Below are 23,690 nucleotides of genomic sequence, written 5' to 3'. Positions count from 1 at the left end.
CAAGCATTTCTGTAGTATCTATAGGCAATAACAACTCTACGTTTTCTATTAATTAAAAACATTAATGAGAACTATATCAAATTTAAGAACGAAATGATTAAGAAAATTTAAACGTAACTGTTTAGTAATTAAGTTTTAAAATCTGTAGTTTAAAATAATTATACTCGTTCTCTCCTACAATGAATTAGATAGGTAACAAATTTGATAGTAACAAATATTTCAACTTGTCAGGTGATTTCTTACGTTAAACGGAAATTATATTTCTGATAAAATATATTTTTAGAAATGGGCTTCTACAAAACTAGTCTTGCTTTTTAATCTTATTTCTCTGCCGAGTCTATTTGCATAACGAAAATCTTTAAATGGATATGCCTGAATTTGCTTCATCTCAACTCTAAATACTTATAGCATTTTAATGATACATTTTGAGCTCCCAAAAGTATCTGTTTAACTAAACTTCAACACTGAACAATATTTATTACAGATGATTCAGTTAGTTTAATTGAGAAACGGGCTATGAGTATAGCACGTGATAAAAGGATATATTAAAAAGTAAATAAATTTAGAAAACTTTTGAGTTTTCTCTTTTTTTAATGTAAATATGCTGGGATGAGCAAATTTAAAGCAGTTCATGTTTAAGGAATTTCGTTATGCATTCATATTTTTGTGTACAATTATTCTGGCTAATTACTAACATGCGACTAACTATAACATATATTTCAATCACAAACTAACATTGATTCATTGACTCGGCGGTTAAATAAGTTTAAAGAATGGGGCACAATGACGCGGTATAAGATAATAAAATTTTTATGAATTAAGAAGCACTAAAATTTTTTGTAATTAAAGTTATGAAATTAAGCAGTTTTGAATAATCTTCAGTTATAAAATAGTGAAATTCACGCGTAGAGAACGCTTAGAAATATTTTGGAAACAAACTAATTTTATTAAAATTCAGCTTTGTTCGAATTTTTAAATTTCTAATTCTGATGAAATACTGCAAAACCGGTAAATTAAAGATGTAGACAGCGGAGTTTTAAAAACGTGGATCTGTTGTAATAAGTATTTACAAAATCAAATTTAAATTTGTATTTTTAAACTAAAACAAATTTTTAACTCGGTAGACATTTTAAAAAAAAACTAGCGACTTCTACTATGACTGGAGAGCTTATGGTACTTATACCAACGGAAACTAAAATTAATAAAATAAAAAAACATAAAAATTTAACTTGACAGCTTTAATTTTGAAAATCATTTCTATTAGACACACCCTAAATAATAGCCTGAAACTGTCTCGTTTCTTACCTCAAACTTCTGATTTGTTTTCTTTTCGCGATATTTCTGGGAAATTGTAACTAAAGGGTAACGTTTAAAATTTATCGCAAATTTTATAATATTCCATATCAATCTTTTTTCATCCAATGTTACATTAGTCAACACATACGAAAGTGAATTGTTAAATGGTCACTTATGCGCAATTAAGGGAAGAAATTTTTTTTTCGAATGGCAGGCACTGAACTTTATTCGTTTCGCCTTAGAAGATGCCAGAGTTGTTACTCATTTCGCGTTACCCAGTGGACATCTGTGAACTAAAGTCACGGAGGGGAGTAACATTGCCCACGCCACACTGCCCGTTCATAGGCTGGGCCACATTCACTCATCACACACAACAGAGGACAACACACGAGAAACATCCATGCCCAGAGCGGGATTCAAACCCGCGGCCATTGGCTTCGAAGTCAGCGAAGTCAGGCGCGCTAACCGCTCGGCCAGCTGAGGGAAGAAATAAATTGATTGTAAAATTTGATCAAATAAACTTGTTAAAAGATGTATAGCTGAAATTTTTCTCAGATTTAACTCTTATGTAGAATTTTATCACAAGCGATTAAATTCGGATGGTGGATGCACGACTCCAAATGTTTAATTCCTCAACCTGATGGGCCTAGTTAAGTGATATTTTAGGTCGACGAAGTAACTTAAACCTTAATTACCAATTTAAATAGTTTGCAGAATAATTATCAATTTAAATAGTTTGCAATAGTTTGTTTAAATAGTCTCTCTTGTAATATTAAACTAGTTTCATAATAGATTGACTAAGTATGATTTATAAGTAAGCTAGGTCCTGCATCTGGAGCCGTCTATCCACAGTATGAATCTGTTCTAACCAGGTTTTCAACATTCTGGAAAGTAGTCGGCACATTTTAAAACTTTTATAGCCATTAAAGGATAATGAATTCTAACTGTTAGGCATAACGCAATGAGGAACTTCGTGTACAGGATCCTTAACTTGACATTAAACTAATCTAAAACGAAAAAAGTGGGTACTAGACAAATTAGTTTTCGATGCACGCATGGTAGAGATTACTAAAAATAGGTTCCTTACAAAATTAATCCTTTCAGAATGCAGAATATCCCATAGTCTGATAAAAGAATATATTTTAATTTCGAAAATAAATCATAACGTCCTTAAAGGTCCAAATTATAGAATTTACTTTATAAATAAGTTTAAATTTAGGTTAGATGGCAAAATTGGAACGTGAATTAAATCAAGTCTATTCGAAAATTTAAAACCATTGGAGTTGTGAATGTTTTAACTTAGTATTGCTACAAGATTTATCCAAATTCAGGATAACTTATAACTATTTAAAATATTTTTTAAGGAAATTTAAATCTTTCAGAGTGTATATGTTTCTAATAAAAAGAATAGGTACTTAGTAAGTGTTTACATGCTTTAAAATAGATTCCACGTATTTACGTATAACTCAAATGTTGTCAATGTAAGATTCCAAATATCTGAGTTTGGTGCTACGTAAAGCAAATATACATATAGAATTTGATTCAAATGAGTATTTTAAAAGTTCGTGAACGCATATTTTTAAATCTAGCAAGTTCAGTAATTGTATCAGTGTGTTTTTCTCAAATTCCCGCGCAAAAGTACTGCAAATATAGGTTCTTAGTCGGAGGAGTCGATTCAAGTTTTTATCAGAAATTTGCCAATTTGAAAAAATGCCGAAACAATCCACGAGGTAATGTAGAAACTTTCTTAATGTGTTCATTTTTAAGTCTTTAACAGTAAAATTTTGAACAATTTTTCTTATTCTTATAGTATGTTGCGATTGCGCTTAATACTTCGATAAGAGTTAATGACATAGATAACAATAAGCCTGTTTTAGAGATTAAAACTTGACCATATGAAATGCAGATTTGTAAATTCTAAAATAGATTTTGTAATCTCTAAATTCATTTTCGTTCCACCCTAAGCTGAACATTGTTAACAGACGAGAAATAGTCTATGCAAATTTAAATGAAATGTTAGAGATAGTACGAAATGTTAACTATCTTTTGGGATAGCTAACTGTTATGCTTTCTATGAAGTAAAATTTCACCGAAATTCTAATTCTACGCTGTTAACATTCCTTCCACCCAAGTAAATTTTGAAATTTTAAATAGAAATTGCGGCTATAGCATTTTATATTGTTCTAGAGAGCAAAATTTAAACCTAGTTGCACGTATTTATCAATAAACTTCAATTAAAAGACAGCTCAATGAAAAACAGCCAGTATTAGCGCGGTTATTGTCGATGATATAGCAGGTCTACGCAATTTGGGGACATCTATCTGCAGCATAAGTGTGCAAGCGTGAATCGGAAGTTTCGGTATGTTCTAAACTAGAGCCCCTGAATTAGACAGGCTGACTTATCATTCATTTTTGGAGCAAAGAGCTAACATAAGCACATAACATAACTAATACTAACATAACGTTAACTTGCTAACTTGTTTGCTCCAATATTGCTTGATAGGTCAGCTCTGATAGTATAGGAGCCTTATACTAGACTAGTGTGGAATATGACGTGGAAGTGGAAGACGGCCGTTCTGCTTTCGCGTCATGTTTCACACTCGTCCAGCCGTTTCGGAACTTCTCGATGCACTCTTTTGTGGAGGATTAGTATCCTCGTACTGTGTAGAGACCTTAAATCTTTAACGGTCGTGTCTATTGGTTTAAGAACTCGAAACAAGCTATTACTTTATATATTCATTCAGCATAGACACTTAAACAAAATAGTTAATAGTTCCCTTTTTGGTTTATTTCGCTATATTGATCGTGTGTTCAACAGAACTCTAACGTTATTTAATTATAGTAAAAATTAGATTAATAGCTGTAAGTCTACAGAATTTATAAGCCAGCCGAAAAAGAAAAATCCGGTTAAAAATTTTTAAAATTTCAGATTATTTACTTTTTTTCTCTGCCTTTTAATTTTAATAAACTGTTACATTTAACTTAAAGTAAAAAGTAAAGCTAGTTTTCATCAAAATTGTAGTCTGAAGTTTAAAGTTAAAAACTAACCGCTAAATGTGCACAAATCTGCTTTTCATACGTAAATTTTCAAAAACTAATGAATAGTTTCAATTTCAAAAGAAACTTTTTAATTCTGAAGTAAAAACGTTTTGAAATCTTAAATTTGTTTTCTTTTTTGAGACGCTATTTTCAGAATGACAAAATTGTTTAATTTCAATTAAAAATTGTAATGTATTCAGGCTTAATAATTAAGGCTCATTCTTTATGTATTGATGCAGATTTTTACAAGGGGAATTTTCAATATAATCTTGCATTATGCAATTAAATATCCAGTTTACTGTTTGATACCTCAACGTACTCTTTAAGAAATCCATGTTAATAAATATTTCATTTGATGTAAAATTTTCAGTTTATGTAAAAGGCTGTGTAAATAAACTCCATTGTTATTAGAGCTCCATGTAATTAAGGAAGGTGTTTAACACTAATATGTAAATGAGGGAATGTAATATGTAAATGTCAAAATGTGGTTTTGAATAGTTATATGTATTACAAAATGTTCTTTTAATAAATATTTGTTACACTAAGTGGTTAGTTTCATATTTCTTATACATAAGAGTTTCTATTTACTCCAGACTGAAATAAGTTAATACCTCTGAAGTGGTAATTTAAAACTTAAGGGTTTGGTAAATTTATGTTCAGGTTTTACTTAAAATTTACAAGGAAATAATAGGATTATAGTTGGATTTATCTATAATTACTTTACGGATAGTTATAGCTACGGATAGTTAATTCAGTTTTGATGAAATCTAGATTTGCTTTGACTGAGTTTAACGTTGGAACACTCGTTTTAGAGTTATTTTCATATCTGGCAACATTTACTTTACTCTTAAAACATTTAAAGAAGTGTTTTCCTGGTCTTGGTGAGAAATCAAATTTAATTAACTAGACATAAACTGCAAGATTTTCATTATCAAGAATGAAATATTTTTAACCAATATTAAAACTATTTTGAAGATGTTTTATTTTTCATCCCTCTAAGAATTAAGCCATATATTTAAATTTAGAATTTACCTCTTTTGGAATCCAGTGTAACCCCCAAAAGTGTTCTTTGCTTTTTGACGCAGAATTTTAATTAAACAAATGTTTTTTAAAAAAAAATTTCGTATTAAGGTCAAGACGGTGAAAATTAATTTAGAATTTTAATTTATGATTATGAAATAGACTTTTTTTATTTTTCTACGGCGTTTGCCTCATTGTCGACTGCATATATTCTAAATATTTTTTTTCTCTTAGTGCAATGTTTAGTGAAGCATACTTTTTGTTGCAAAATTCCTTCGCTATTCTATTGGGGAAAATCTGATTCTTGAAAAGATCAAAAGTAACTCGGAACTATTTAATGTCCTTAACCATTCAAAAATAAGAGGTGGGAAATTTTTCATCCACACTCTGTACTCTTCAAAAAAAATATTCCCAGTAGAAAATTTGTATTACAGCTGACATTTTAGTTTCTGAAGAATTAAAATTTTCACCCCACTAGCTTTTAACCTTTTCAAGAATATCATACCACTTAGGATAGAATAACATTTACCAAAGATTCATAAGCCTTCGTCTTATACTGTTTAAAATACGCCGACTCTTAATGTGAGAGATATAGAAAGATGACCTAAATATATTCATAGATCGCTAAACGAATATTTATGAATTACGTTATGAACTTATTAAATAGCGTGAAAATGAGGCAATTCAAGCTTAATATACTGTAGTCATATTTGGCCCTATATCTCCACTTAATATTGATCCATAATGTTCAAACTAAGCTAGGTATTATATTACAGGGTTCTATAGTACCCTACCAAAGGAAATTGCGGACCCTCTAATTGGCCTATAATGTGTACCTCCTATGGGTAACTATGTATGTTTAAGATATAATAGTGTATCTCGTGCATGTTTCAGTGACGTTACTTTTTCATGATTAATCCATTGCCATTAGTGCATAGTTTGTATAATATAGTTGTTAGTTTATGGCCCATTAATTATACCAGGAGTTGGAACTTGTCTCCGCCTCCATCACTTGGTATCCGACGATACTATTTTTGGGAGAAGGATGTGAACAATCCTGAAACAAGGTTGCTATTTGGCGATCGCATGACAAAAACATTTATTTCGCAATCTTTATGCGAACATTTTTAACATTAAATATTTCATGAATTTGATATTTCTCTCTTTTGAGTGAATAGTTTGTCCTCTTTGAGACATTTTGCTGCTATATATATTTAATTCGCTAGAGTAGCGAAAGGTATAGGAGCGGATGTTAAAGCGAAGTAAGTAACTGAAAAATAATTCACTGTTTACTTTTGGCACGCATTAAGGTGTCTCAATTTCAAGCTCGGAGACTTTTCTCCTCTTACTTCCTCGCCGAAATTAACTCTTCGTCCGAGGAAGTAGAATTAGGTGCCATCCCTTAGGGAACGAACTATAGTATATATTTAGACATAACAATCTAATTAAATTCAACAACTTTAATAATTTCTTCTACAAAAGCTCTTAATAATTATAAGAGTAGCCACCATACTGTCCAGACACCATCACTCTTGCACTCCCTGGCTGTTGAGGAGTGTTTGCAGCAACGGGGTAGGGTGCTGATGCAGAAGCTGCAAATTGTAATGGTTGGTTTCCGAAGGCCGGAGGTGCATATTGGGGTTGGACAGGAGGCACTCCCGGAAAGTTGACTCTGGAACAGATGCTGCTTCTGGCCCTGGATACGTCATGAGGGTGGGAGTGTCTTCTTTGAAAACAATGACGGATGCTGGTTCTCTTTCGTCTACTCCTGGTTCCGTTGATTTGAGCTCAGCACGAAAGCCATTTTCGTCTGCTATGTAGTTGACGATTCTGATCAGGCCCTCGTTGTTCGTGTAGCTGTATGTGCCGAATTTGCGACCGAATGCATCACCCCTCTCACGCCTGAAGGTCCCGCCCTCATTGTGTCCCTCGTTGTACCCATAGTCGTAGTTGCCCTGGTTCTGCAAGAAAAATAAAATTTCAATAGAATATATTACAATCTAAAACAAGTAACGAAACAAATGTAAATAGAACAGCTTATCGCGATTAGAATACGCGATTTCCTTACTCATGCAGTTTCCTCTCCGTAACCATGATATTCAAAAAGTTTGCCTTTTCCTTCCGCCATTATAGTTTGTCTAAAGTAAGAACTCCCCTAGCCATTCGTCTTTACCCTTGGTGGTAACTATGGTAACAAGATATAACTATTTCTAGTAGGGGTGTGGTGTCATTGTTTAGGTCAGGTTTTGGTTTAGGTCGGCGAGCGAAAGGGTTCCTTTTTCTTCGGTCTATTGTGTTAACTTTAGAGTGAAGAGAAGTTACCCTCCCTGAAATATGCTATTCTTGTTTCTATAGCAGAGGATTGTGTCAGACTTACAGTACCTGGCCAAATTATTAGACGCACTGTAAGATTCTTAATTATCTGGTGATACTATACAGCTTTATTGTTTTTATGTGACTGAAATCTTGTTTACTTTCGTGTATGGTTAAATGTGACGATATCTAATATTAATTTGACGATATATTATATAAATATAGAATGTTTATTATATTAGCGTATATTATAATAATTAGATCAAATTATTAGACGCATTGTAGTTTGTTAATAATTGCATGTTTTGCACGATACAATACTTTTATATTTAAACATAAATGTAATGGGTTCAGGATTCAGGAGATTTTTTCTAAACTTCCTATTTGTATTTATTTCTAACGCAATGTTAACCCATTGATACAGGAGCGTAAACAAACCGGTTTCATCCGAGTAAAAACAATACAGTTGTATAGTATCACCTGACAATTATAATTTTACATAGAATCTTATAGTACGTCTAATGGTATGGCCAGGGGGGAGTTCTGACCAGAAGACAAACTATACACTCCCAATTCTCACTGAAATATATGACAGTGGGTACAAAGCAAAATTGTCTGCAGCCACGGTTACGGAGAGGAAAAAAGTGTGGAGAGTAGAGAAATCGTGAGATCTTGTAACGTCTACTTTATTTTCCAAGAGTAAAAGTAGATAAGCAAATATTTGTTACGCAGAATTGTAAATTTCTTTTCGTTTCACTCTTATTTAAAACTATTTAACGTAGATTTAGTTTAAGATTCTAAAATTAAAAATTTTAAAATGATCGAAATTAGTTTCTTAGCATTCAAACCTGATCATCTTTCGTTTCATTAACCTCATCTTTTTAAGTTGTAACATTTTCGGTTGCTGTTAAAAACTTGCCCATGTCGACTGTGTACGTTTTTTGCGAAAAATTTATTTTGAAAGTTAATACAACTTGTTGAAAAGTAAGTAAAACTTTAACAATTATTACAGTGTAATAATTGTTAAATAATTGCGAAATTTCTTGGTCTTACAGTGTTACATAATAATTAATATAATGTAATTATTTTATAATCTTAATACTGGATGGACAACACTTACTGGAGGAACAACACTTTTAGTTGTTTCTTAATAACAGTCTAAAGTATTCTCTAGTTTTGTAATAATTTCTCTATTTTGAATAATAATAACAATGAAAATAAACATAACAGAGAAAAATATTAAGAAGGTATTATAAATGAGGTTTACTATTATATACCGTTAATAAAAACTATGAATAATTTAGAGAATGTTTATGATAAATAATTTCGATTCTTATTCCGATTATATATTTAGAATTTGAGAACAGAAGTTATAGTGTTGCAACTGAACAGATTTCATCGTAATTTTGAAGGATTTGATTAAACCGTTCTAAAATATTTGTAAATTTTTAATCATAAGTTTTTTTTAAACTTTGTAAATAAAAATTTACTTGAAACTTTATAAATAGTTTCTGAAATTACTTAAGCTTCACTTTGAAGATATTAGATAAATATTTAAATTCCAAAATCGAAATAGTCTAATAAAACATGAAATATTGTTTTAAATTTGTTTCATAAAAATTATAACCATAATATTAGCAAGTGACTGAGCCAGTTAGTATATTACAACAAACAACTGCAATTATAACGGATAAAAATAATATATCATCATGTCAGAGACTTAGCTATTTTAGAGCCTATTTTTATTTCAAAAGTTTGATATATTGGGAGTACAAATTAGTTCGTTCCGCTTTTTTCGTGGTCAAAAATGCATTTATTTCAAAACAAAAAGAATGAACAGATTGATCAAAGTATTGTCCATCACTGGCTACTACTTTTTTCAACCTATCAGGCAATTCCATATCGAAAAAAATGTCTCTTCTTTTGAGGCGATCCAAGTTAGGAATCAATTTTCCATTTTTGCAAACAAAGTGAACCGGTGATCTACAAAATCATGCTGCATCCGTCGGAACAATCAGTAATCAGAAGGAGCAATATCCGGCGAATACTGCGGGTGCGGTAAAATATCCCACTTGAGCGTTTCCAAATAATTTTTTATGACTTTTGCGACATGAGACCGTTATCATGCAGAAGATGAACTTTGTAATGACTCCGTAATGCACGGCTTGAATGAATCAATTGTAGCCAATACCGATCGCCGGAATCGCCAGGTTGTAGCAGCTCATAACACCACTCACCATTATTGAAACGTCGAAGCCATTCCCTACATAATTTATCAGTTGGAGCGTTGTCACCATAAACTTCTACAAGCATTTGATGCCCTTCAGCTGCACTTTTCTTAAAATTAAAGCAGAAGTATAAAACCTCCTTCAAATACTGCTTAGTTACCACAAAATTTGACATATTCTACAAATTAAAAAACAGGGTTTTTGTATGAAACTCAAAGCGATATGAACTGAATATTATTTTGACAGATGTCTAACCTCTCTGAAACCACCGAAACCAGCTGTCACTATGAAACATTCATAACAACCAGAGCCATCTTTTAAAAACGGACCGAACTAATTTGTACTCCCAATATTTATTGTTGACAGAACAGAGAAAATAATATGCGGAGGTAGAAGTTTCCGGACCTTCCTTTTTAATAAATTAACCCTATCATTTGATAATTTCTGCCCTATGATAGATTGTACGATACAGTAGAATGACAGTTACATGGAGTTATTTTGATATATTACTTACGTCGTTTCTATGGTATTGAGTAATCGATGAAGTTCCGTCATCTCCAAGTCTCGTTGTTGCCATAGATCAGTGTTTCCCAAACTTACCTTTTTTGTGTACCCTTTCTAAATTTTCCTTAGTGCTGTGTACCACTAATTAAAAAATTAATGTATTTTTTACTATAGAAAAATTGCACAAAAGTTAAAAATCACAACTGGCTGTATGCACCACTAATTATTAACTGTTAACTCTGCAAAAAATAGCCAATAGAAAAGTACGTAATCGTAAATTTTCATGGCTAGCTTTGTTATTAAATAAAAATTTTTGAAATTTTCGTTTGTTGTAAGATATTTCGCATAAGAACGCGTACCGCGTACCCCCGCTAAACTGTTCCCGTACCCCTGGGGGTACGCGTACCACACTTTGGGAAACACTGGAATCGAACTGCGATTGGGCTAACTCAAAGACAGCACAATTGCAAGCACGGCTGCAAGAATCTGCAAAAGAGAGCCATTTTTAATTGCACCAAACAAATTACTTAGTGGTAGTTGCTTTCAAAATTTAGAAATAAGAAAACGTAATAATCTGGTTCAGTTTACAAACATTATTGGCTTCCATGAAACAGCTCATACATATTATTACCACGTTTATATAAACTTGCCTTCGTGTATGTCTGTCCGGGTGGAATTTTGTAATCGATTTTAAACTAACTTCCCGACTAGCTACAAACTTCAAATTTAGCACATAGTTCAGAATTGGATGACAATGCATGAAAATGAAAAGAAAAAAGACATACAAAGTAAAATAAAATTAAAATTTAAAAAAATTTTTTTTTTTGAGATTGTCTTTTGTTGTCGATTCCATTATTTCAAATTAGTATTACATGTCAGGTGAAAAGATTTTTATTGTCGGAGTATTTTTATTGGCTGAAAAATCACGTGGTAGGATCCAGTTTTTCTTTATTCATTTCCAGATTGTTTTGGTTGTCATCAGCATAAAACTAATGAAAGTCGTAGAAGTATTGTTTTTCTATAAAGATTTTTGTATCCCTAATTTAAAATGAAAGTTCTATTATTTTAGTAGTGGTCTTGTAGTAGTCCTGACTACCTTTACTAAGAAAAATAATCTAAATAAAAATATGTAACTTTAAAAACCACGTTTTTTGTAGTGAAGAATAATAATTAAAAAGTAATAATTTTTAAAAAATATAAAATAAAAATTTAAAAAAATTATAATTTAAAATAAAAAAATTCAAAATAAAAAAAATTCAAAATAAAAAAGTAATATTTTTAAAAACCACGTTTTTGTAGTGGAGAATAATAATTAAAAAAAAATTGAAAAACGAAAAACGTGGGGCGCATGAAATACATAACAGTACATATACACATTTTCTTACTCATACACATGCACAGCCACATATACATCCACATACATATGCATATACACAAACATATTCCACATACACATTCAGATACAATTACAATTACAGATGTACATACACATATTCTCAAGAGCACACATACACACACTAATATAACATTACTGTTATGTATTTCATGCGCCCCACGTTTTTCGCTTTTCGAATTTTTTTTTTTAATTATTATTCTCCACTACAAAAACGTGGTTTTTAAAAATATTACTTTTTTATTTTGAATTTTTTATTAAAATAATACTCTGTTTTAACTCCACTAGATTAAAAATAATTAGAAATTTAGATTAATTTAGATAGACGTTAAAAAATATTATTTGCTTTCATATTAGTTAAAGAGCTTCATAAACTGCTTGTTTAGCCCCCACAATTGTGTTTTTCAAAAATGGGTTCCGCACTTTTAGTGTTCGATTCAAATGATATAAAACTTGAAACCTAATAATTTTTGTTGGTTACTACTGCAACTTCAAGAAGAAAACTGTTTTTGATTTTCTCATATGTTGGTTTCTTTAAAAACTCGTTACATATTTAGCGATTTAAAGCGTTGATTCTTATTATTACTTACAAATTTTTAAATAATCATTTCGCATTTGTTACTTTAGCCACGTGTAATTCTGTATTCAGATATACTTTTTCTAAGTATAATTATAAAAGGGTAACTGTATATCTTTATCCTAAAATGGTGTATAATAAATACATGTTGTTCGATTACTTACATTATATATAATTCGATAAATTCTGAACGTTTTTACTTTTAAAACTTTATTAAATATCTCTGTAATCAACATCAGAATAAAGATGACATTAAGTAAGAGATAAATAAATAACTTATCTCCCTCTCTCTCTAGAGTAGTCCCCGAAACATATTTTCTAAGGGAGGGGAGGGGGAAATAAAATTAATTAATTACACAGTCACAAAGGATCTTTAAATTTCACATATAAGGAAAGGAAACTTATTGAATCCTGAAAAATATAAGTTACTTTTTTCCTTTCTTGTTTTTTTAAATTTTTCGAAGAATTTAAACAGAGGATAATTCAAGAAAAAAAAATTTGTTTGAAATATTGAGGCTGACATTTAGATGAATGCAAATATTGTATTGTAATTACTAAATCAATAAATATATTAGGGGGACCGGAAAGCAATGTCGTTTCGGTGCGTTTGATTATTGTTATCACGATTTTTTTTAGTCAATAATGTATCCACCCTCGTTAGCAACAACCTTTCAATGCCGGATTGAAAATGAATGGAAATGGATCGAAAAAAATGACTTGGTTTTAAAAGCTAGCGAATATTTAATAGACCGAAACGACATTATTTTCTGATCCCCCTAATATTTAACATCTTAAAGTAAAATTTTACTGAGTAAGAAGACATTTTCATAGAATTAAAGGAAATATAAAGATTAATGATGAAAATATTAAGTTAAAAATAAGGCTACTGTGCTCTCATTTCTTCTGTATGGTGCCGAATGCTGTAGTCCCCGGAAATCAGAAAAAGAAAAACTTGAAATTTTCAAAAAAAGTTGCTTACAAATAATACTAAACATCTTTTGGCCCAATAGTGTAACAAATAAAGACCTTTTGACAACAGCTAATATCCCATCTGTTAATGAAGAAATTTTGACTCGGCCATATACTAAAAACAGATAGAAACAATCCTGCAAATGTTGCAAGCTCATGAGAACCTGACAGAAAGAGAAAAAGAGGGAGACCGAGACTAACATAGCAAAGACGGATGAAGGAAGATCTTAGTAGAGTAGGATTAACTGGAAGAGAAGAAGCGCGTTGCCTGTCCAAAGACAGAAGTGTGTGGAGAAACAAACTCGAGGTCTTATGTGCCAGTTCAGCACGAAAAGGATAAGTAAGTGAGAAAGCGAACGACATTCATAGAATTTCTTCTTCTTTGTTAATTAAGGTCCATATCACATGACTTTTCTAGCCAATAAGGTGCTGCTAGCATCAGTGAAAAAGGTTTTCGAACTTTATCTTCTTATCTTACATAGAAATACACAAATTAATTAGTCGTTTGTTACATTTTACTTATTTGTTTATATAAGTTCCAAAACTAGTAATAAAAATAGATACGTTACACTATCGAACAAAAATGGGATTTTTCGTTCTATGCAAAACGTGAATTTTACTCACCTTCATAGTTGGTCTGTAGAAGAATTGTTGGAATGAGAAATTTTGACGTTTTGTGTGGTGAATGTAAGGATTTCTTTACCTTGTATACATAAGATGGTGCATAAGATTGGCAATAGACAGAATGATTCAAAACTTGTTTCGAATTTAGGACTTTAGTCAACACTCATCATTCTTTAATCACCTCTCACATATCACTTAGAATTATAACTTGGAGATTAGAAGGCATTCTTAGAAGGAAATTTCTGCTGTCTGTCGTAATGCTCTTATGAGAACAGTATTTCGAACTTAATCTCTTCTTCAGGTAATATACGTACACCGAAGAGCCATTGCATTATGACCACCCTCCATCTATAACAATGGGCTCGCCCAAGGTTTCATGGTTTCTCGCCCAGGAACAATGTTCTCATGGGGCACATTAAGACCCATAATCCTCATAGAACAATCCCTGATGTCTGTAAACTTCTTGAACATAGTTGCAGGCCAGGTTCACCTATTCATGTCAACAGTTTTTCGGGGGATGGTGTTTACCAACAAGATAATACGCCATGTCATAAGGGTCGAATCGTTGAGGAGCATTTCAGTGACTTTCAAGTCATGTCTTGGCCCCCAAATTCACCTGACCTTAATCCAATAGAGCATTTGTGGTCCTAATTCGTGCTGCCACGCTACCCCCTCGCAATGTGAGGGAATTGCAGGACCGCTTGGTACCAGATACCTCAGACTACCTATCAGCACCTTGTGGAATCAATGCCACGGCAGGTGCTAGCAGTTTTGAGGGCTAAAGATGATCCTACATGTTATTAGCAGGGTGGTCATAATGTAATGGCTCTTCGGTGTATATATTACAGAAAAATTACGAAATTGCGAAAAATTACAGAACAATGCGGATATAATCGTGTGAGCTGATGAAAAGATTATCTTTTATTTCTTGTCCTTTTTTTCCTGTTTTTTGTTATTCTTATTTTTATTATTATTTTTCTTTTTTCCCCTTTTTCATTGTTCTGTAATTTTTCCCTTGTTTACATTTTGAACCTATATTTTGAGTTCGATTTACTTGTAGCTTATGCGCAATAAATAAAACTTATTGTTTTTCTGGTTTTTTGTTTTTATTTATATATATATATATATAAGCAACAACTCGTGCAAAATTAATGAGTAAATATGCCTATTTCATCATGGCGAATTTACGTAGTGTCTTTTCTCAGAAATTCAAAGCTTATGGAGAATATTTTTTTACTACAAGTTTAAAAATTAATTCTCGAATTAACTATCAAACGTTAATTTTTTATACATTTTTCTCCACATTCCCAATTTCAAGTTTCTCAATTTTTCAGTTTTTGCGCAACAAAAAAAAATACAACGAAATTTATACACTCAAAACAACAGTGTCAATAACATCTTCTTTAATAATTTTTTTGATATCGAGATTTGTTCTTTTATTTTGATTAAATTATTTTTATTCAGATCTTAAATTGATTTAATTTTTTAAAAAATGTGTTATATATTTTGCATTTTTCTATAAATAACTTACAAATATTTCATTCTTTTTGTTTAAGATGTTTTTTCTGTAAATTTAATTTTTATTCTATTGTTAATTCATATTGATTTTTAACATTTATATTAACTCTGTTATATCATAAAAATTTTTACCATGTTTTTAGAGAATATTGAGTTTTATCGAATATATAAGAAAACATGAGAATTTATACTTAGATCTTTCTCTAGGTAACATAATATATATCATTCCACATATTCAAAATAAGTGGAATGAGATCTAAAACTAATTTGTTTTATTTTAAGTAAGAAAATGTAAATAAATGTTCTAAACGAAATTTTTATCACTAAATAGACAATCGAGGATAAATCCATTTGGTGGAGTTGATACAAATTCCATTCTAATAGTTGAAATATATAAACGGTATAAACTAATTGGATTAAATTCTTCGTTCATTAAGTTGTATTTGAAATTAAATGGAATAAATGCCTTAAATTTGTATTTGGACGACGGTAATAGGATATTGTTTTTATGTTAAGAAAATAAGAATGTGATATGGGTAATTTTACCTTAATTTGGAGATTATTATTATTATTATTTTGTACTCCTTGCAAATCGAATGGGCGTCTCAAAGTTACACGATTTCCCTACTCTCCATACTTTCCCCTTTCCTGTTACCATGGTTACGATAAGTCTTGATTTTTTTCCGATTGCAGTGCAACTCAATACATTTAGTTTAATTTTAAACGTTCGTAAACGTCGGTAGAAAAATCATGTACTAAAACTATGTTAACGGAGATGGGGAAAATTGTAGAGAGTTGGGAAATCGAGGAACATTGAGACGTTACGCGGTTTCCATTCACAAAGAGCATAGTTAGGTTGATGAGCCAGGAATGTACTATTTCTCTGATAACGTTGTATGATTATTTTTTTAAAAAATAAAACAAAGTCTTACATTTTATTTTATTATTTACAACAAAATTATAGCAACGTAACAAGAAAGGAAACAACACCCTAAAATTAAGACACACTTTTGTTGGCAATAAAAAGCTGCCATATTTTCTTTTAGAAATAAACCAATTCCAGAAATAGCATACCACAACCTTACAAACACAAGATGCCTGTATGCATGAGTTATAGATAAGGCGTAATTAAAATTGAGAGAAATGATTAGATAGCCATAAGAACAAAGAATATATGTACACATAAATTGCCATTAAACCCACAAAAAAAATTTCATAATAAATGTAACGCCATTCAAAACTTATTTATCAAATATGCTCATTAAAAATAATGACTCAAAGCAATAATATTTAAAGAGATATTATTTATCACATATTTTTAATTAAAAAGTAATCTTTCTAGTAAACAGAAATAAAAGAAATAACTTTAGCATGATATTATGGGTTCGGTTTAAATTTTAATTCTCTTAGCACTAGATGTTTTTTTTTTAAGTTTTTGAACAAATGACGTTACAACTTTGTTCTGAATTTCAGTTTTCAGTTTTTATATTAATATACAACACCATGAAATTCATAACAATCTTCAAAAATTTTTTTTAAAAAAATCGAGAAATTCCGAACAAAAATCGTAAATCGATGTTCCGATTTTTTACGTAACTAAATATAAGTTTTAATACCAATTTTTTTAAGGTATTAAAAAAATTGGTATTATAGACCAACAATAAATTGTTGTAGTATATATCAACAATATGTAGTATGATGTAGTATATATATAAACAATAGGATAAATTGTTTTTGTCTTCAATAAAAACTATCGTTAAATTCAGCATCAAAATTTTTCATTTAAGATTTTTTTTTTTAAATCTAAGTGTTTATTTTTATTTATTTATTTTTAAAAGTAGTTTTAAATCGTAAACTACCTATTTTTCTACAATTAGCCCATGCAGAAAAATAAAATATTTAATATTTACGCATTTCAAGTAATTATCTTTATCGTTTTTCAGATATATTGTTTTAAACTTGATTTTGAAAGAAAGAAACAGTTGAAGTCTAATGTAGGCAAAAACGATATTGATGTAATATCATTCCAAATTACATCGTTCGAAAGAAACTTTTTTAATAAAGTTTCTAAATAATAATAAAAAAATTCTCAAGATTTTTTGTGTTTCAGACTCTATCAAAAACTGAATGATTGTTAGTTGTATTGCTTTAAGACATTTCTGCTAAACACTCAATTCAGAATAAATTCCATGATTTTGTACCATTTTCTCCTCCTCCTAACTTTCGAGAACTCTACAGCAAAATGTGGCCTCCTTGTACAAATAAAGTGAGGGGAGCATGGAACAGTGTGGGATGAAAAATGGGAACATGGTGCGCAAATGCTGGAACAGCAACTATTGTCTTCGCGAGAACTGCTGGAGCAACCACAGCTGCGATGGCTGGCTTGTTGATGGCTGTGTGGGCGCTGTCCTGACTACCGTCAACCCCCGGTTCGTGTTTGTATGAACATCTGCCCTGAATCCGGCACTGTCGGCCACATAGTTGACCACTCTTGTCCTTCCGTTAGCGTTGTGGAGTCCGTAGGAACCAACTTTGTTTCCTAGAGAATCGACAACTTCTTTTCGAAGACTTCCTCCGCTTGTGTGGCCTTCGGAGTAGCCAAATGCATAATTTCCGTGATTCTGAAAGGAAAGGAAGATGACTCAATTTGGAAGAAGAAATACTGATACATCTCTGTTTTTATTGTTCTGGTAAAAAAAAAAACATAACCAAGAATATTAATTTTCATATTACTATAAGCTCGGTGAATAGACGTCTCAATGTTACCCGATTTACCCATTCTCTACCCATTTCCCCATATCGATAAGAAATTCGAATGTGTTTCCTAGAAGGGAAAAAAAACAGAAGGGGTGAGTGTGGAGAGTGGGAAAATCAGCTAAAGTTCTGACGCCTATTAATTTTTACGAAGTATTTCGGATCCTCCGTTTATCAACCTACGTGATTGCTTCGCATTCATCATTGAATTTTTCCCTTATGAGTCATTATTTTCTTTTGTAAAATATATAATTATTATGATTTTAGGTAAGAATATTTTATTGTTATGTTAATCCTAACTAAATAAAGATTCTCCTGGATTTGAAAAATAATCAACGGTACTTGAAATAAATAAATTAACTTATGAATACAGAATGTGTGACAAAATAAGAAGCAATAAATGCGAAATAATATTAATTGTTAATAATCTATAACGATAACCTTATAACAGTTCAAATTAGAAGCCGTTTTTTACTCTTTTGAGTCTTTAATATTTTTAATAGTAAATTGATAGTTTTGATTTTTAATATTAAGTAGTTTAATAGCAGTAATAGTGAAAATTAAAAGTAATAGATCTTAATAGCAATAGTATTAATTCTTAATTTCTCAAAAGCAATAACACTGGGTTGCAAAATTTTCATTGCATTTATACAAATACCTAATCTTGTTTAATTCGGGTGTGAGGATTTTTTTAAATGCCATATTTGATCCATTTTTCGTCAAAATGTACAAGTTTAAAAACTTTATCTATGACAGGGGATTGCATAAATTCAGCAGCAAACTTCTAGGGGAGTTAGCGCACATCGTCAGGATTAAAATTGCATGAGAACCTAAGCCCAGAATTACCGTCATATGCGGCTTGGGGAGTTTTCCTATAATGACCTGTTCAGAAACCCATGAAGAAACAGTTCATTATTTGGAAGCGCCCCTAGCGGCTTAAGATGATTTTTTTACAGGCACGGGTTCCTATGCAATTTTAATACTGATGATGTGCATCCTAACTTCTCTAGAAGCTTGTCATGACATTTATGCGATTCCTTGCTCCATATAACGCTTTTAAGCTACCACATTTTGTCAACAAAAAAAATACACTAAAAACGTCAGTTTTAAAAAAAAATTGTACAGAGAAACCGATTCCAGATTTTAAATCAGCGATACGAAAGTTGAATTTTAATAATTTAATAATAATTATAATAATTAATATCTCTAATAATTTAATTATAATTTTAATAATTAATTTCACTAATAGTAAGAATTAATAGTAATAGTTCTTAATAGCAATGATTAATAGTAATTCTCAATAGCGATGATTACGAGCAATAATTAGTGCTGATAACTTTTAATACCAATGGGAAATTCCTGTTTTATCCCACATGTTTTAAGGGTGTTCAAACAAAGCAACATAGAATTTGCAAAAAAGAATTCACGTAAGATTTAGAAATAATTTTCAATATTTCTGCTATTCGTATGCAATTAAATAGAATAAATTGCACTTACGTCTTCCGTTTTATATTGAGTACTTGCACCTGCCTCCAAGGCATTCGCACAACAGGTAGAGCTTCAGAGGAAACAAATAGGCCACAAAACAACAGCGCCTACATTTAAAGCCAAATTCAGGTGAGTCCTATAAAACTTTCGTATTGCATAAATGCTATAAGATATTCACTGCAACATATCGATTGAGTTGAATTATCAACATAACCAAAAACATGATTAATAATAACTCTTCTATCTCAGTAAAACAAAGTTAATTTGACTTTTATTGTCAAATGTATTTTTCTATGATTAAAGAGTCTCAAAACAAAAAGGAATAAATAGTACAGTGAGAAAAAATAAGAAATAAAAAAAAACTTGTAAAATGAATAATTTTAGTTCTGGGCCGGGATAGTCTATCTGGCAGGAGCTGAACTCCCATTTGTGAGAACGGGAGTTCGAACCCAGCAAGACGAAGACTCCCCGTGTAGTAAATGGTGAATGGCAGTTAAATCTATCGGGTCGCAAAATCCTCTACGTTCTCATAACAAATTATACCTGTTCGGGTGTTGAATTAAAGATTGATGGTTCTCTGGTTCAGGTCAAAACGATCGGTGGATGAATGAATAGGTTCGCCCTATAAACGGGTGTGACGTATGAGTGTGGCAGAAGTCTCAATCTTCTTCATAGATGGCGCCACTGGGAAACAAGAACAATCTCACCGCTTCTGCCTTAATGGCAGCAACAACTTCAGTTCTAATGATAGGATTTTAACGAACCGATCAAAATAGTTTAAAGGGGTGATCTCAAATATGCTTATTAAACAATACAAGACGATATTTCAAGGTACAGAATCAGACACAAAGGCGTACTTTTACTGAACTTTTTGACGAATTTTTAATTTTTGACAATCGAATAATGCGAATAGTCTTAAACTGAAAAATAGGATGCCGATTGTTTGAGGAGAGTGTGTTTCTTAATGTTAATTTCCCTTTTTTGCGTAGTTCGTCATACATCAGCAATTTTATAAATATACAAATATACAGCGTGTATACAAAATAAATTAAATAAAGGAAATAATTCTTAATAATTATTTATTATGTTCTATAATTTCATTTAATAACAGTCTAAAATATTTTGAATTGTATGGTAAACATATTTTTGCATCATTTCAGAGAATATAATTTTAAATGACGAGAAAAAAAGTTTGAGAATAATCAGCCGAATAGTTTCTAAGTTATCAAATTTTAAGAAAGTCGTATAATTAAAATTTAATTTTTACATTATCTTCTTATTACGCATCTTAGCTGTACAATTTGGAATTAATGCTAATATTAAGTAAAAAGTATTTATAATTTATGATGACAATAAATTGCTGAAAAGTTATGATAAAACTTTATAAAGAAACTGTGAGTTTGTTTAAAATATAAACGATTTCTTTACTGCAATTGACATGACATGTAGAAAATTAACTAGATTATAGTAAAATAAATGAACTATATTAAGTAACTTTTAACAGCGCATCCTAGCGGCTAAATTTGGAGTTAATGAGATACAACACACAAAAACACATATTGGTAAACACATGAACTAAAAACATCGAAGAAACACTATACGAAATATATAAAATGTTATTTACCTTCATTTTTGGAATGAATGAGAGAATCCATCGCTAGGTTTGTCTTTTTGTAGGGAAATTTCGCAACAATTTTTCAAATCAAAGCCATAAATAACCATTTTAAATAATTTGTAATTATTGTGGTAATAAGAAAATAATTTATTGTGCTCTTAAGGGGGTTATCTACAAATAAAATTTCGTGTTAAAAATTACGCCCAATGAGGAAGAAACATTAAAAGTAATAATTTAATGAGTTTCCGATTTAACTACAGTCAAACCCCGCTGTAGTAAACCTTCAAGGGACCGTTCACTATAACCGGGAGTTCACTATATCCATACTGCAAACAATTTTAACTCCGAACTGCTCACTTTTATTACACATTATTTAAATAAAAAATCCATAAAAAATAAACACAAAAATGATTAAAAAACAATATGTTGTAACAAAAAATGTGTTAACTTTTATTTTTCATGACTCTCCGTCTTGAGTACAAAAAATTTAGGGTTACCCTTTATTTAGGAATGTGAAACTGAGATAGAAAAAGAAAACACGAAAAAATGCTACATTCAACTCAATAGGTGGTTTTAAAAATCGGTATTTTATGTAGAAATTTCAAAATTACCTTAAAATGAAGAAAAAAAATCAGTCGAAGACAGAAAAAAGTGCATAATATTCAATTTCTACATTACTTTCGGTTCACTATATCCACAAAAATTAATATTATACGTGTATAGCAAGGTAATATATATACACCGAAGAGCCATTACATTATGACCACCCTCCATCTATAACAATGGGCTCGCCCAAGGTTTCATGGTTTCTCGCCCAATGTTCTCATGGGGCACATTAGGACCCATAATCCTCATAGAACAATCCCTGATGTCTGTAAACTTCTTGAACATAGTTGCAGGCCAGGTTCACCTATTCATGTCAACAGTTTTTCGGGGGATGGTGTTTACCAACAGGATAATACGCCATGTCATAAGGGTCGAATCGTCGAGGAGCATTTCAGTGACTTTCAAGTCATGTCTTGGCCCCCAAATTCACCTGACCTTAATCCAATAGAGCATTTGTGGTCCTACTTCGTGCTGCCACGCTACCCCCTCGCAATGTGAGGGAATTGCAGGACCAGTTGGTGAGCTCTTGGTACCAGATACCTCAGACTACCTATCAGCACCTTGTGGAATCAATGCCACGGCAGGTGCTAGCAGTTTTGAGGGCTAAAGATGGTCCTACATGTTATTAGCAGGGTGGTCATAGTGTAATGGCTCTTCGGTGTATATATTACCTTGAAATATATATATATATATATATATATATATATATATATATATATATATATATATATATATATATATATATATATATATATATATATATATATATATATATATATATATATAATTATGATTCTAAGTTCAAAGTTCAAAATGTAGAGAAAACAAGGGAAAAATTACAGAACCATGCGGATATAATCGTGTGAGCTGATGAAAAGATTATCTTTTATTTCTTGTCCTTTTTTTCCTGTTTTTTGTTATTCTTATTTTTATTATTATTTTTCTTTTTTCCCCTTTTTCATTGTTCTATAATTTTTCCCTTGTTTACATTTTGAACCTATATTTTGAGTTCGATTTACTTGTAGCTTATGCGCAATAAATAAAACTTGTTGTTTTTCTGGTTTTTTGTTTTTATTTATATATATATATATATATATATATATATATATATATATATATATATATATATAAGCAACAACTCGTGCAAAATTAATGAGTAAATATGCCTGTTTCATCATGGCGAATTTACGTAGTTGCTTTTCTCAGAAATTCAAAGCTTATGGAGAATATTTTTTTACTACAAGTTTAAAAATTAATTCTCGAATTAACTATCAAACGTTAATTTTTTGTACATTTTTCTCCACATTCCCAATTTCAAGTTTCTCAATTTTTCAGTTTTTGCGCAACAAAACGAAATACAACGAAATTTATACACTCAAAACAACAGTGTCAATTACATCTTCTTTAATAATTTTTTTGATATCGAGATTTGTTCTTTTATTTTGATTAAATTATTTTTATTCAGATCTTAAATTGATTTAATTTTTTAAAAAATGTATTATATATTTTGCATTTTTCTATAAATAACTTACAAATATTTCATTCTTTTTGTTTAAGATGTTTTTTCTGTAAATTTAATTTTTATTCTATTGTTAATTCATATTGATTTTTAACATTTATATAAACTTTGTTATATCATAAAAATTTTTACCATGTTTTTATAGAATATTGAGTCGAATATATAAGAAAACATGAGAATTTATACTTAGATCTTTCTCTAGGTAACATAATATATATCATTCCACA

At 30.7% G+C, this 23,690-nt stretch overlaps 2 pseudogenes across 2 annotated transcripts in view; both read right to left on the bottom strand.

The window, feature by feature from the left end:
* Positions 1-6,800: 6,800 nt before the first annotated feature.
* The window catches only part of LOC147806750 (cuticle protein 14-like), a 44,371-nt pseudogene continuing 27,481 nt past the window's right edge, over positions 6,801-23,690 (bottom strand). Inside the window, exons 2-3 of the transcript XR_015435115.1 lie at positions 10,411-10,541; positions 6,801-7,316 (exon numbers count right to left, since the gene is read on the bottom strand). The product of XR_015435115.1 is annotated as a cuticle protein 14-like (transcript). The remainder of the gene's footprint in view (positions 7,317-10,410; positions 10,542-23,690) is intronic.
* The window catches only part of LOC147806751 (uncharacterized), a 28,382-nt pseudogene continuing 22,222 nt past the window's right edge, over positions 17,531-23,690 (bottom strand). Inside the window, exons 2-3 of the transcript XR_015435687.1 lie at positions 19,733-19,793; positions 17,531-18,102 (exon numbers count right to left, since the gene is read on the bottom strand). The product of XR_015435687.1 is annotated as an uncharacterized LOC147806751 (transcript). The remainder of the gene's footprint in view (positions 18,103-19,732; positions 19,794-23,690) is intronic.

Source organism: Parasteatoda tepidariorum, chromosome 7, assembly GCF_982258835.1.
Source record: "Parasteatoda tepidariorum strain Cologne lab strain chromosome 7, Ptep-v5.0, whole genome shotgun sequence".
NCBI lineage: Eukaryota > Metazoa > Arthropoda > Arachnida > Araneae > Theridiidae > Parasteatoda > Parasteatoda tepidariorum.
Note: the sequence above shows the minus strand (reverse complement) of the source record. Positions and strands in the feature narration are given on the sequence as shown.